This window comes from Octopus bimaculoides, chromosome 27 (assembly GCF_001194135.2).
Source record: "Octopus bimaculoides isolate UCB-OBI-ISO-001 chromosome 27, ASM119413v2, whole genome shotgun sequence".
NCBI classification, from domain to species: domain Eukaryota; kingdom Metazoa; phylum Mollusca; class Cephalopoda; order Octopoda; family Octopodidae; genus Octopus; species Octopus bimaculoides.
Genome location: NC_069007.1, coordinates 9747547 through 9755611, shown reverse-complemented (window position 1 = coordinate 9755611; position 8065 = coordinate 9747547).

The window sequence follows — 8065 nt, the reverse complement described above, 5'->3', positions numbered from 1 at the left end:
TATATATATATATATATATATATATATATATATTATATACACTCTCTGAGTGGTTGGCGTTAGGAAGGGCATCCAGCTGTAGAAACTCTGCCAAATTAGACTGGAGCCTGGTGTTGCCATTCGGTTTCACCAGTCCTCAGTCAAATCGTCCAACCCATGCTAGCATGGAAAGCGGACGTTAAACGATGATGATGATGATGATGATGATGATATATATACATATATATACATGCATACATACATACCTACACACACACACACACACACACACACACACACATATATATATATATACATACATACAGGCATGTATATATACTCACATGTATTGAGAGAGAGAAAGAGAGAGAGAGATGCTGGGACAGATATTCACAGATATTCACATAAGGCGGCGAGCTGGCAGAATCATTAGAACGCCGGGTGAAATGCTTAGCAGTATTTCGTCTGCCGTTACGTTCAAAGTTCAAATTCCGCCGAGGTCGACTTTGCATCTCATCCTTTCGGGGTCGATAAATTAAGTACCAGTTACGCACTGGGGTCGATGTCACCGACTTAATCCCTCTGTCTGTCCTTGTTTGTCCCCTCTATGTTTAGCCCCTTGTGGGCAATAAAGAAACAAGATATTCACAGACTGACAGAAGTAAATAGACACCACATAAAACATTGTTTTATGCTTATTCTAACTTGTAACGGTTTATGTTTTTTATTAATTGACATTTTTATGTTTCAGCTTCTATATGTAGCTGTTTAATCATGCCATGTATAAAAGAAGCCTTGGAACTGTCTGAATTTCAAAGAGGCCGTATTGAGTGAGAGAGCAGTGCATGCCATCAAAATGACACTCGGGTAAAAAATACGAAGCCCAATATACCCATCATGACTACCCGTCTGATAAGGGTACACCAAGCACATGCATCACAACCATATGTGCATGACATGGTGATCTCATATCAAGATAAACAGCGCATGACCTTGGAGGTGTCCAATCTGAAGGTGGACATAGTCAACATAACATCGCAGAAAACCCTGGGATCCCACTTTCTACAGTTAATATAGTGATTGTGCAATTCGCCAGACAGGGAAGGAGTCCACATGACCTCACCCAGATCAACCAGGGCCCTCTAACAGGACCCTTCTCTTTTCTAAGAGAAGTGTGGTGAATAATCCTCATTGCAAGGCCTCTAACACAGCAGAACAAGTTGATGTCAGTCCCAGAAACTTGGTTAGGTTACTATGTCAGAGCAGCAAGAAGGAAGGAAGTCACTTCTTTGACCAGCCAAAATCAAGCAGAGAAAAGATTGGACCAGTGAGATGGTAGAGAGGCCACTAGTAGTTTTGGTCAGTGTCATATTCTCTGATTAGTCTAGATTTGCTGTATCTCCTGACAATGGTCGAGTGTGGGTCTGGAGATTCTGTGATCAAGAATTTGATGTCAAAGGATTGCAGCCAACAATGAAACACGGCAGCTATTCTGGTCTGGGGAGCAATGGTTGATCAGAGCTGGTGGAGAGTGAGGGAAACATAAACTCGGATAAATATGTGTCCATATTGCAGAAAGGACTCCTTCCAATCTTCTCTAGTGGTGAAATGATTAAAAATGACTATTTATTTATAGAAGATGGGGCTCCTTGTCACACTGCTAAAATAACCCAAGACTTGTTGGATGAAAATGGCATTAAAAAGCTTCCATGGCCAAACCAGTCACCAGATACGAACCCTATTGAACACCTCTGGGGCATAATGGACAGGGCACTTCATAAAAAGAACAAAAAAGCATCTTCAAAGTCAAATCTTTTGAGGTTACTGCATGAAACTTGGCAAGAAATTCCTCAAGAGAATATTCGTCATCTGACCATTAACATGCATAATAGGGTCCTTGCATTGAAAAATGCAAAGGGTATGTCTACTAAATATTCACATTATAACAATTAATAGATAATTTGAATGTATAATTTCAAATTTAAATAAATTTTAACGATTATAAGGGTATCTATTTACTTCTGTCATATCTGTGTATATATATATTCATATATATATATCTCATATATCATCATCATAATTTAACGTCTATTGTCCATGCTGGCATGGGTTGGATGGTTTGACTAGGCTAGTATGCTGGAAGGCTACGCTAGGATCCAGTCTGATTTGGCATGGTTTTCTATGGCTGGATGCCCTTCCTAACGCCAACCACTCTGAGAGTGCAATGGGTGCTTTTACATACCACCGGCACAGGTGTCATTTGTATGACACCAGTATCTGCCATGATTGTGATTTTGCTCAGCTTGATACATCTTCCCTTCAAACACAACATAATGCCAAAGGTCTTTGCTTGTGAGGCCCAACACTCAAAAGGAGCTCAGCCATTTTGCCTCCATGAGGCCCAACGCTCGAAAGGAACTCAGCCAGTTCACTTCCATGAAGCTCATTCAAAAGGAACTCAGCCACCTTGCCTTCGTGAGGCCCAACGCTCGACAGGAACTCAGCCACTTTCCCTCCATGAGACCTAACACTCGAAAGGAACTCAGCCACTTTGCCTCCATGAGGCCCAATGCTCGAAAAGAACTCAGCCAGCTCACCTCCGTGAGGCCCATTCAAAAGGAACTCAGCCACTTTCCCTCCATGAGGCCCAACACTTGAAAGGAACTCAGCCACTTTGCCTCCATGAGGCCCAATGCTCAAAAAGAACTCAGCCGTTTTGCCTCTGTGAGGCCCCACATTCAAAGATTGATTATTTTACGTGCTACCAGCAAAGGTGCACTTGGCTTGACGGGATCCACTTAAGCAGAGTACATTGCCAAAGGTCACAGTCACCAGTCATTGCCTTCAAAATTTGAAGGTCATGCTTCACCACCTCGTCTCATGTCTTCCTGGGTTTATCTCTACCACAGGTTCCCTCCCCAGTTAGAGATTGGCACTTCTTTACACAGCTGTCCTTGTCCATACACATCACATGACCATACCAACGCAGTCATCTCTCTTTCACACCACGTCTGATTCCTCTTATGCATAACTTTTCCCTCAAGATGCTTATATCAATTAATGTTTGTGTGTACACACGCGCACGCACACATATTCATTAATTAATGATGCACTAAACAAGATATGCGCAAATATCAATATATTTGTGTGTGTATACATGTGGTGGTGGTGGTGGTGGCATTGACGCTGGTGATGATACTAATGGTTGTGATGGTGGATGGTGATGACAATGAGGATAATCTTGGTGTTGGTGGTGGTGGTGGTGGTGGTGGTAATGGTGGTAGTGGTGATTTTGACAGACAACAATGACAGTGATGATGATAACGATGATGTTGCTGATGATGATGTTAATGAGAATGATGATGTTGTGAATGAAGACGACGACGATGACGATGATGATGATGATGATGTTAGGGTGATGAGGATGATGTTGATGATGTAGACAATGATGATTATTATGATGATGTTGTTGATGATAATGATGATGATGATAATGACGATGTTGCTGATGATGTTAATGAGAATGATGACATTGTGAATGAAGACGACGACGATGATGATGATGATGTTAACAATGATGAAGACGATAATGGTGACAATGAAAAAATTGATGACAATGATGATGACAATGGTGATTACGATGAGGATGATGTTGATGATGTAGACAATGATGATTATTATGATGATGATGTTGATGATAATAATAATGATTACGACGACATTGAAAATGATGATATTGTATTGTCGATGACAACGACAACAACAATGACAATGACACGACTGACTCAGGCAATTGCAACACCACCACCACCACCACCACCACCACCACTGCCGCCACCACCACAATAGCTACTTATAATGCAAAAGATGTCTTGCTTGTTATTTCAGCAAAATCTACTAATTACATCAATGAGGCTATTATTTTTTAATCTTCTTTTAAAGTATTAAAAAATTGAACTGTATTGTTGAATTAAACTCCTAAGGTTTTAGTGGAAATCATATTGGATGCGATAAAGCATTGATTTCTGTTCGTTTGAAATTAGTGTCTATTATTGTTTATTGACATCACAGATCAATACCATCAAGCTCTTAACAATCAACTCATTTTCCTGGGAATGACTTTAACACTTTAGCATTTAAACTGGCCATATCCAGTCCAAATATTCTACCTGTTTTGTGTTCAAACTGGCCAGATCAGGCATCTCACACTTACCCTGCAATGTCATTTTAAAAATAATTCCTAAAGCTGTGAGATAATAGGTGATTAATTATAAAAAAATGTTAATAAATAAGCATTATATTTGACAGAATACGGGGTAAAGGGTAAAGACCCCTTTTGGTCATGAATGACCAACAAACAGGAGAGGACAGAAGCAACATGAAATAAAGTGTCTTGCTCAAGTCTGGGAATTGAACTTCCTACCTTGTGATTGTGAGCCCGATGCTCTAGTCACTTAGCCATGCATCTTCTACTATCCATATATATGCATATGTTACTCTGGGCAACAAGAAAATTTTTTTTGTCTGGTGCCGGGAATATTTCAACAAATTCTTAAATGGTTTTGCCTGCTAAATTCAAAAATAACTCAGTTTTTCTCTATCAGGTCTAGTTTTCTGACCAGAACTGATAGAGTATTTTACTCATACAAGAGGCATGTGATATGAATTAATAAAGAGAATGTAATACAAAACAAAACAAAATACAATAAAAATTCAAAATTGAAAATGCACATTGGCAAAGATTTTTGGTAGGAAATTCAAGGAATAAATTTATGCTTCTTTCTGCACCATGAATTTTGAGCAACAGGAGTATCTCGTTTTAAACACCAGCAATAGTCTGCCATCATCACAGCGTGCCAATGTCTTTGGTGCCGAGTTTCCATCTCCTTGATGTCCTGATAGAATTGTTCACCTTCAACGATCAAGATGACTAAAAAGATAATGCATTTTGATGCTCATATTTGCACCAGTATCATGAAAAGTTGATATCAAGTTGGTAACAAGGTCTTTATAGTTTTCATTTTTGTGTTTCCCAAGGAAATTTTGCACTACTTCTGCAATGGCTAGCCAAGCTGATGCTTCATTTTCGCTCATCATTTTCATGAAATTTATGTCCTTCAAGAGCTTATGGATCTGTGGTCCATTAAAAATCCCTGCTTTAAGTTTTTCAATCATCAAGTCTGGAAGTATACTGCAGATATACTTGAAGCATTCCTCATTTTTGTCAAGAGCTTTGACGAATTGCTTGATCAATCTGAGTTTGATGTGCGAAGGGGGGTAAATGATCTTATTTCGCTCAACTAAAGTTTCTTCCAATATATTGGCAGTGCTACATGGAGCCAGTGGAGGCGCAATGGCCCAGTGGTTAGGGCAACGGACTTGCGGTCATAGGATCGCGGTTTCAATTCCCAGACCGGGTGTTGTGAGTGTTTATTGAGCGAAAACACCTAAAGCTCCACAAGGCTCTGGCAGGGGATGGTGGCGAACCCTGCTGTACTCTTCCACCACAACTTTCTCTCACTCTTACTCCCTGTTTCTGTTGTGCCTGTAATTCAAACGGTCAGCCTTGTCACACTGTGTCACGCTGAATATCCCCTGAGAACTACGTTAAGGGTACACGTGTCTGTGGAGTGCTCAGCCACTTGCACGTTAATTTCACGAGCAGGCTTTTCCGTTGATCGGATCAACTGGAACCTTCGATGTCGTAAGCGACGGAGTGCCAACAACAACAACATGGAGCCATATTTATTTGAGGCAGCCAGTCTTTCTTAACATAGCGGTTTACTTGGTCTCTACTGTCTCACATGCAAAGAAAGCATGAGGATTTGGTATAACCAGATTGCTGTGCCATGAGAAAATTCATCATCTTTAAGTCAACACAGATGACCAATTTATGATCATGATATAATGTCTTCTCTGAAACAAACTCAATTTCTTCATACTTTTTCTTCAGAGTTGTTGAGTGGCCGAGTGGGACAGAGCCATACACATTTCCATTGTGCAACAATACACATTTTAAACAACGCTAAGGTGCAAGGTCCAGTCTTCACATGCTGCTGGATGACCATTGACTCTACTGAGTTCGTCCACCCTTTGACAGATTTTGTTTTGCATTCGGCAGGGTGTTCAATGAAAACTACCCTTCTTGCCAAGCAGGCTTGGTACGGTTGGCGGTTGTGTTACTGATAGCCATACTATGCACTAAGAATGATCTAACATAGCATACATACATGCATACGTGATGATGGCTGCCTCCTCGTTATCGAGTATGGCTATTGCACGAAGCTTAACATGTTGTTATCGTGCAGTGCCTGTGCAAGAAGATTTTTTTTTAAAGTGAGGAAAGGCTGTGCACTGAGTCAATCCCACTCACTAAGCAACAGTAGCCATAACTCGAAAAGAAGAACAATTCAACATCATCGGTAACCACTGAGCCGCAGGTTTTATGTCGGAGTTATCCCAGTTGCCTGAGTTGCCTCATACAAACATACATACATACACACACATAAATACATACATACATGTATACACACATACATATACATATCTATATACAAGCACGCACACACACACACACACATAACTATCATTCTGGATAAGCTTGGATTTTCAAATAAAAGACATCATCCAACTGATTCGCACATTACAAATACAATCTGTAAGCGGAACAGTAAAATTATGCAAGACTTTTCTCAGGTTTAAAATGTGACATTGTTTTTGTCATCAACATTCCAAACAAAGAGCTTTCTTTCTTTCTGTTTAATATGGAAGAGAATAAATACCTACATGCATGCATACATACATACATACCTACAGACATACATGTGTATACAGAGAGAGAGAGAGAGAGAAAGAGTGAGAGAGGGAGAGAAAGAGAGAAAAGAAGAAAGAGACAAACAGAAAATGAGAGAGATTTAAACGTGTGTGTGTGTATATGTGTGTGTGTATATATATATATATATATATATATATATATATATATATATATATACACACACATTCACCACACACACACGCACTTTCTTAATCCAGTCGGTCAGTGAGTCAGGTTAATTTGTATCACACTCTTAATGGTGGAGTTGGTGGTAGCAGTGGCGGTGGTGGTGGTAGCAGTGATGGTGGTGGTGGTGGCGGCAGGGGCGAAGGCGGTGATAGTGGTGGTGGTGACAGTGGCAATAATTTTTAGTGATGTTGGATATAATAGTAAAGGTGATGATAGCAGTGGTGATGCTGACAGTGGTGGTGGTGGTGGCGGTGGCGGCGGCGGCGGTGGTGGTGATAAGATAAACGAATTCTAGTTATGAAGATGTGTCTGTAGAGATGAGATAGAGTTAGATAGATAGATAGATAGATAGATAGATAGAGACAGACAGAGACAGACAGACAGACAGACAGACAGACAGACAGAGGAAGCAAACAGTATTAGTTATGATGTAAAACTTGATGCTGTAAATATTACAACATATTTTATAATGAATGGGGAATCTGAGTGTGTGAGTGTGTGTATGTGTGTGTGTGTGTGTAATTGCATCTGGGTTTATTCATATGTGTTGCAGATGCATATGTATATATACTAGCAGAGATACCCGGCGTTGCTTGGGATTAAAGTTGCATAGTCTTTTATTGTTTTACTTGTTTTGCTCATGTGATTGTAGCCATGCTGGAGCACTACCTTTATTCGAAGAAATCGACTCCAGGATTTATTCTTTGTAAGCCTAGTACATATTCTATCAGTGTGTTTTGCTAAATGGCTAAGTTATGGAGACATAAACACAGTAACATCGGTTGTCAAGCGATGGTGGGTGTACAAACACAGACACACACACACACACACACACACACACACACACACACACTCACACACACACACACACACACACACACACACACACACATACATATATGTATATGCATACATACACATACACATATACATTTATGTATATATATATAAATATATACATATATATATATATATACATACATATATATATATATATAAATATATACATATATACATACATATATATATATAATCATAAATATATAGGGATTGACAGTAACCTGCTTCTCCAACATACTGAGA